This window comes from Phragmites australis, chromosome 2 (genome assembly GCF_958298935.1).
Source record: "Phragmites australis chromosome 2, lpPhrAust1.1, whole genome shotgun sequence".
In the NCBI taxonomy this organism is placed as follows: domain Eukaryota; kingdom Viridiplantae; phylum Streptophyta; class Magnoliopsida; order Poales; family Poaceae; genus Phragmites; species Phragmites australis.
Genome location: NC_084922.1, coordinates 16,001,955 through 16,009,998, shown reverse-complemented (window position 1 = coordinate 16,009,998; position 8,044 = coordinate 16,001,955).

Genomic DNA, 8,044 nt, shown 5'->3' with positions numbered 1-8,044 from the left:
TCTTGAGAAACTTAGAGAAGAAACTCAGAAAAATGAGAAACTTGTTGTATTGAATTACAAAAATGTTAAAAATGCAAGTTGTTCAATGTCTGATTTGCATGATTCAATTTCCTTTTCTAATTGCTCAATTCTTGAATTGAAGTTGCATGATGCTAATACTAGAGTTTCTCAAATAGCTAATGACATGATTACTCATAAGGTTTTTTCATGCTCTAACTGTCGTAATAAAAGAAACCCATGAGTGTTGCTTGTAATAAGTGCCAAGCTCTTTCTAAACAAGTTGATTACTTGAAAGGAACTTTAGAACATTTTTCTAAGGGAAAGAAAAATCTGAACCTAATGTTAGGTTCATCTAAGTCAAGAACATGTAAACAAGGTTTAGGTTTTGATCCTTATGCTCATTCTAAGACCAATGCACCAACTATTGTTAGAGCTCTTGGTTGTGGAAAATTTGAAACTCTTGATGAATCTGAACCTAAGAAGGTTGTTTTTGAGTCTGCTAGATTTTATCCTCTACAATGAATGCAAATGTTGCTTCTTCTTCAAAATTCACACATCGGGTTAAGTACACTTGCACTCATTGTGGTAGAGATGGATATTTAGTAGATTTTTGCTTTAGACTAGCTAAACAACAAAAAGAAAGAAAAGTCTAAGGCTAGGTCTAATTTGCGAAAGGCACATTTTATCCCTCGTGAGGTTGTGGCACCTCATTTTGTGCCTCTGGTGAAACAATCATAATCTTTTACTACTCGTGTAACTCAAGTTGAACCTACTCGAGCTTCTTGAGTTGAGATTACTCGAGCTGCTAGTGCTTCTCAAGTTGAACTCACTCGAGCTTCTCGAGTTAAGTCTACTCAGGCTACTCGTGTTGTTGGTCGAGTGACTCAGTATTGGATTCCTAAAAGTTTTATTACTAACCCCAGTACTGAGGCCTTGACATCTTCTATTTCCTTGTAGGCTTCTTGAGCAAGGAAGGAGAACATTTGGCTAGTCGATTCCGGATGCTCATGCCACATGTCCGGTGATAAAAATTGGTTCTCCTCTGTTGTACGTGCATCTCGTGCTGAAAGTGTTACTTTTGGAGATGTTTATTCTACCTCAGTTGTTGCAAAAGGTACAGTGTAAGTAAATAACAAGTTTATGTTCAAGGATGTTGCTTTAGCTGAGAACTTGAAATTTAACTTGCTTTCTATCTCGCAAATGATTGATGAAGACTTTGAGGTGCGATTTAAGAAAAATGAATGTAAAGTATTAGATGGTGTCACACCCGGTTTTAAGACCAAAACCAGATGTAAACTATATGTATGCCAGGATCAGTTTATTCATACATATAGCGACTTCATTAGTGCGTAACAGACACAGTGCTTCTTATTACAACGTTAATTATTACAAAATGACCACACACGGGTCTAAAGAAAAATACACCACAACGGAAAAAGAACGGTGCAGCTCCTAGCCAACAGGCAGCCGACCGGGAGTTCCACAAGCCTAGAACTCGGCATCATCTTCAGGGAAGTCGTCCTCAAGGAATTCTTCAAAAGTTTCACCTTCTAAAACAGCAAGCATGAGTATTTCCAATACTCAACAAGTGGAGGAAAATTTAATTTGATATGGTGGCTTGAAACAAGGTTTCCTATTCTCTAGGGTTTTATTTGCATAAAAGCCGATTTTATCCCTGAACTATGGAAAAGCAAATTTTATTTTAAACAGGAAGAGATGTACCAAAGATTTTCTTTAACCTCAGAGAATTCAACCCAATTCTCAATCCAAGAAAAACAATCACCCAACTAATCATGTGAGGGTCCATGCTGCTCATAACCGTGAGCACAGCTGAATATTCAGTTTGACACTCTGCAAAGTTTGTACACTTTACCCACAAGTCGTGATCTTCTCTGTTGCCGGTACCTGCTGGTATCTTACACACTTCCGGGGTGTGCGCCAAGAGATCACTACGAGGCTTTTCCAAAGAGTCTCCCAGTATGCACTTGCCCACTGAGGTTTCACCGCCGTACATAAGTGGAGTAACCCTCCACCCCAGAAGCCCCCTCTTGTGCCGGGTAGAGTCGGGAAGTAACCCTTCCTTATCTACACATCCAATTGGCTCATATAACACTGAGAGAACATCTAATTACTAGGCCAAGCCGTACCATATTGGTCCCGTGGTTGTTCTGTTTGCCATGGATGGTCGCTCCACGAACCGGTCCTTAAAATGGTCTGGGCAAGACCGCCAATAACCCCATAAGGGTAGATTACCAAACATTTCCAAACAACCAACCATGCTGGGAAAAGTAGCCCTTTCTTGCCCAAAACCCCAATTATCTTTGTTGTTAACTCCCTTAACAACATCAGTTTTCATGACATACTTCTTATATCAACTTTTAGTTCATAATTCATCACCTACACGATAAATGTTCATCTAAAAGCATGGCTAAGCATAAACATGATGTTGTTTTAAGGATAAAACATCTACAACTAACACTAGTATTTGCTATACTACCAATTTTGTAAAATAGCATGCATATTGGATAAAGACTATTTTTATATAAAAACTGGGTTTGCAACATGGTCAAGACACTTGCCTTCGTCGAAGTGATGCACAGGTCCTTCAAAATCTTCTTCCTGAAAGTTTCCGAACTCCTGAACTGAATCGTCTACACGAGCACACAATCATATATAAGAATAGTACACCAAACAGACCTAAAACTAGCGAAAAACCCTATAAACAGAATCTACATGTCGCTACGAGAATATGAGCGCAAAGATCGCCTAAATCGGAGCTACGAGCAAAAAAGTTATGAGCGTTTGAAGTTCCAGGGGTGTTTCTGCAAATTTTCCTTATTATCAGAGAAAATCCGAATTGTTTTTACACTAGAAAAATTAGATTTATGACGTCATAAACATTATTGGTTTATTCTTCTATTAGAAAAGAATGTGGAATGGGTTCATGAGCCCATGGACCAGGGCTGGATGGCAGGTCCATGAGTCCACGGTGGACCGAATTTCAAAAATGAAGAGGATTTAATCCTGGCCGTAGAAGGGAGATCGACGGTCGAGGTTGTTTTGGGTTCGGTACGGTGGCGCGAACGGCGGCCGATGGCGGCGGGGTGGTCAGAGTGCGACCGGAGTTAGCTGAATCGGGGCTCCGATGGCCGGGCTGCTCCAATGAGCGGCCGAAGGGAGTGAGGGGAGTCCGACGAACTCACCTCGAGCTAAAGGATGGCCAGAGAGGCGTCGGGGTGACCGGGCGACAACGAGGGCGGCGGCGACGGTTGGTGTAGCGGCGGAAAGGAAGCTCCGGCGCTCGAACGACAACGGCGAACAGCGAAATCGGCTCTGGATGGCCCTGCAGTGCCGAGGAAGGGATTAGTTCGGGCGGAGACGGCGAGCCGAAGAATAAAATGGGCGGTAGAGGCGTTCTGAGCGGAAACACGAGGTGTGAGCGGGTGTGTGGTGTGCGGAATCTTGCCGGGATGGTAGAGGGCAGCTTAAATAGAGGAGATGGTGGCCGGAGTGGCCGGAATTTGAAGGGGAAAGGGGCGGCGGCCATGGCCTCAACGGCCGGCAGTTTCTGCACTAAAATCGAGCACCAAAAGGTTTTAAATGAAAGGGAAAAGAAGGGGGAGGGTACGTGTAGGCGGCGGAAGCGATTCTGGGCGGGGAGATGAACGGGGAGGCTGTAATTGAAAACAGCGGCGGCGGTGTTAAGCAGGGAGGCAAGCGGACGGAGGTGGAAGAAGGAGAGCCGTCGGCTCGATTCGGCGCGCGGCTCGGCGGCTTGCTTCGGCTCGGTGCTCGGCGGGTCCCACGTGGCAGCAAGAGCGGGGCGACGGCTCGGGAACTCCAGCAGGCCGGCTTGGCTTGCGAGCTGGCACGGAGAAAAGGAGGCCGGCGGCCCACGTGGGAGGGAAAGAAGAGGGGAGGAGGGGGGGGGGGGTTTGGACCGAGGAAAAGGAGAATTCGGCCCGAGAGCATTCTTCTTTTAGAAATTCTTTTTCCAATTTGAATTTTCAACATATTTCAAAAGAGGTATTAAAGCGACGAAATCTAGCGAAATTTGCAAACTTTTTCGACCCAATAAAACCTTATTGCATCTATAACAGCATGAATGCAATCAAACAATTTATCTTAGGCCAGGTTAAATTTAGAAATTAATTTCCTATTGAACTAAGTTGCAACACTTGATTAAATTTCTAGCAAAATTTTAAATTATTGCAAAAATTAAATTTTTGGGTGTTACAGATGGTTCTGGTGATCTGGTTTTTAGAATCTCATATTTTGGAAGAATTTTTAAGGCTAATTTTGATGCATCACCTTTTTCTAAGCTTAGATGCCTTATTGCTAATGTTTCTAAAGATTTATTCTTTTGGCATCGTAGACTTGGTCATGTTGGTATAGATCATTTCACTCGAGTTAGTGGTTTAGATCTTATTCGTGGCTTGCCTAAGCTTAAGGGTGATAACAAGTTAGTTTGCTCTTCTTGTAGACATGGTAAAATGCATTCAGGTTCACATCTACCTATTACCATGGCTATGACAAATGCACCCGATCAACTTTTACACCTTGATATTGTTGGTCCTTCTAGAGTACAATCTTTTGGAGGTAAATGGTATATGCTTGTTATTGTTCATGACTACTATAGATATTTTTGGGTTTACTTTATGGCATCTAAGGATGAAGCTTTTGGTTATTTCAAAAGTTTAGTTCTTAGATTGTCTGTTGATCTCCCAGGATCTTTGAGAGTGATTAGAAGTGATAATGGAACAGAATTTAAGAATTCTTCTTTTGATCACTTTTGTACCGAGAAAGGTATTGAACATCAATATTCATCACCTAGAGTTCCTCAATAAAATGGTGTAGTTGAAAGGAAGAATATAACTTTGGTCAAGATGGCTAGGACCATGTTAGATGAATTTTCCACTCCTAGAAAATTTTGGGCTGAAGCTATATCTACTGCTTGTTATGTTTCAAACCGTGTTTTCTTGAGATCTAAATTTGGTAAAACTTCATATGAGCTGCAGTTTGGACATAGGCCTAGTGTATCTCACTTTAGAGTTTTTGGCTGCAAGTACTTTGTGCTGAAATCTGGAAATTTGGATAAGTTTGAATCCAGATCAACAGATGGTATTTTTCTTGGATGTCCTGCTCATACTCGTGGCTATCGAGTGCTTGTTTTGGAGACTAACAAAATTGTTGAAACCTGTAAGGTTACTTTTGATGAGATTAGTCCTAAAACTAGATCAAGTGATGTAGGTACAGGTACACATAATTATGGGGAGTTCGAGAGCATTTTTGTAGATGATGATGAGGTTGATGAGGATGAGATTTTAATTCCGATGATACAATCAGCTGTAGATCCCGTAACAACTTTGATCACTTCAGTTACAGTTGGACATCCTCAAGCTGCTACATCATTTATGCATATTGAAGGAGACGAAGAAATTGCTTCTCGAGTGACAGCTCCTTTGCACATTCAGCAGAGTCATCCACCTGATCAGATGATTGGAGATTTGCATGAGCTAGTCACACGGTCCAGGTTTATTGATTCTAATTCTTATTATCATTCTGCTTTTGTTGCTTCTTTTGAACCCAAAGATATTTCACATGCATTAACTGACGAATCTTGGATCAATGTCATGCATGAGGAACTTGAAAATTTTGAACGCAACAAAGTATGGCAGCTTGTTGCACCTCCTCCGGGTCATACACTTATCAGTACTAAATGCAAAAATAAACAAATTGAGGATGGTGTTGTTGTTAGAAACAAAGCTAGACTTGTAGCTCAAGGTTTTACACAGGTAGAAGGGCTAGATTTTGAGGAAACTTTTGCTTCAGTTGCTAGACTAGAAGCCATTAGAATTCTTTTACCTTTTGCTGCAACTAAAGGCTTTAGATTATATGAAATGGATGTCAAAAATTCTTTTCTGAATGGCTACATAAATGAAGTGATTTATGTTAAGCAACCACCTGGTTTTCAAAATCCTAAATATCCAGATTATATATACAAGTTGTCTAAAGCTTTGTATGGTTTAAAACAAGCCCCTAGAGTGTGGTATGATAGTCTTAAAACATTCTTTCTTTAAAATGGTTTTGAAATGGGAAAGGTAGACAAGACGTTGTTTGTGCTCAAGCATGGTAATGATCAACTATTTATTCAGATTTCTGTAGATGATATCATCTTTGATTGTTCTTCTCATGTTTTGGTGTCCCAGTTTTCAGAAACGATGAGCAGGGAATTTGAGATGAGTATGATGGGTGAACTAACGTACTATTTGGGACTTCAAGTCAAACAAACCAAAGAAGGTACTTTTGTTCATCAAAGTAAGTATACACGAGACCTGCTACGACGATTTGAGATGGAAAATAGCAAGACCAGACACTTTTGTATCTCACCGCTTCAAGACCAGACATACAATTTACTGTATACTTGTGTGCACGATTTCAAGCTTCCCCACATGCTTCACATCGACAAGCTGTCAAACGGATTCTAAGGTATCTTCATGGAACTCAAGGTTTTGGCATTTGGCTTTCTGCTTCTTCATCTATTAGCTTAATAGCTTTTTCTGATACTGATTTTAGAGGTTGTAGAATTGATAGAAAAGTACATCTGGTATATGTCATTTGTTGGGTAATTCTCTTGTTGCATGATCATCTAGGAAACAGTCCTCTATTGCACAATCTACTGCTGAATCTGAATATGTAGCTGCTGCTAGTTGTTGTTCACAAACTTTTTGGATAGTTGCTACACTTAAAGATTGTGGGGTTAATTTAGAGATTGTTTCACTTTTTTGTGATAACACTATTGCTATAAGTATTGCTAAAAACCCTGTGCAACATTCTCGGACTAAACACATTGATATCAGATTTCATTTTCTTAGAGACAATGTTGAAACAAGAAATATTGAACTTCTCCATGTGAATACTGAACACCAATTGATAGACATTTTCACAAAACATTTGGATTCTTCTCGGTTTACTTTTCTTCGAGGAGTACTTGGTGTTATTCATCCTATGAGATTGTTTTGAGGGGGAGTTCTTATATCCTGGAACTTGTCAAAGTTTATAAAAATGAGAAAACAGTGAAATATGATGAGCATCATATCTGATACATATGTGACTTTTGAAGCCAGTGCTTATGCTACATAGGAGTTTTTGCACTTTCATATCTATATGTGTAATTGTGTAGTTTTTGTCATGACTTATTAAATCGAATGACAACTTGAATTAAATCTTATCATGGTTAAACTCTCTTGATTGTTTTGATCTTTGATAAAAATGCTATATGTGAAATAATCAAAGAAATGAAAATTGTTGAATAATAGTTGATAGATAAAAGATCAAGGAAGTATGCACTGTCGCACTTCTTCTTTTCGAGACTGCTTATCATTGCACTTCGATATGAACTTGAAAGAAGTCGTGTATGACCATAATCAGTATCTTAAGCTTCTGATTGTCTTTTTGGCATAGGCTTGGCATGGTTGGATAGAATAAGGCTGATGGTGCATTTAATTTCTTGCAAAAAGAATATGAGAAATTCTTGACATCAAAATTGGTATCTTGTTATATGTCTTTTTATCAAAACAATGACATACTTTTGATATTCATGTTTTTGATAGCATATAAATTGAGGATTCGAGTAATTGAGATTGGGATATCATGCCTTGCAAATAAATCATTAATTATACTTGATAAGTTGTGCTCACACTATATTTTTACATGTGTAGACAGGTTGGTGCAAGTATTCTTGATAGTGTGGCTTAGTTGAGTATTTGTTATATACGCGGATGATTTCTGATGCTCATTGAAATGATTGAAATAACAAGACTTGATTCTCTCTTTGGGATTTTTTATGAAATTATTGCCAAAGGGGGAGAGAAAGTTGCTCATTTTTGGAGAGTTGGAGAGAGTTGCAAGAGGGAGATGGAGTTTTTTTTAGTCTTGTTTTTCTCAAAGGAAGATTTTTTTTCAAAGGATTTTTGTTGATCTTTTGATTTCACTTTGCGTTTGATTTTAAAATCAAATCATGTCTGTTAAAAGGTTGCCAATG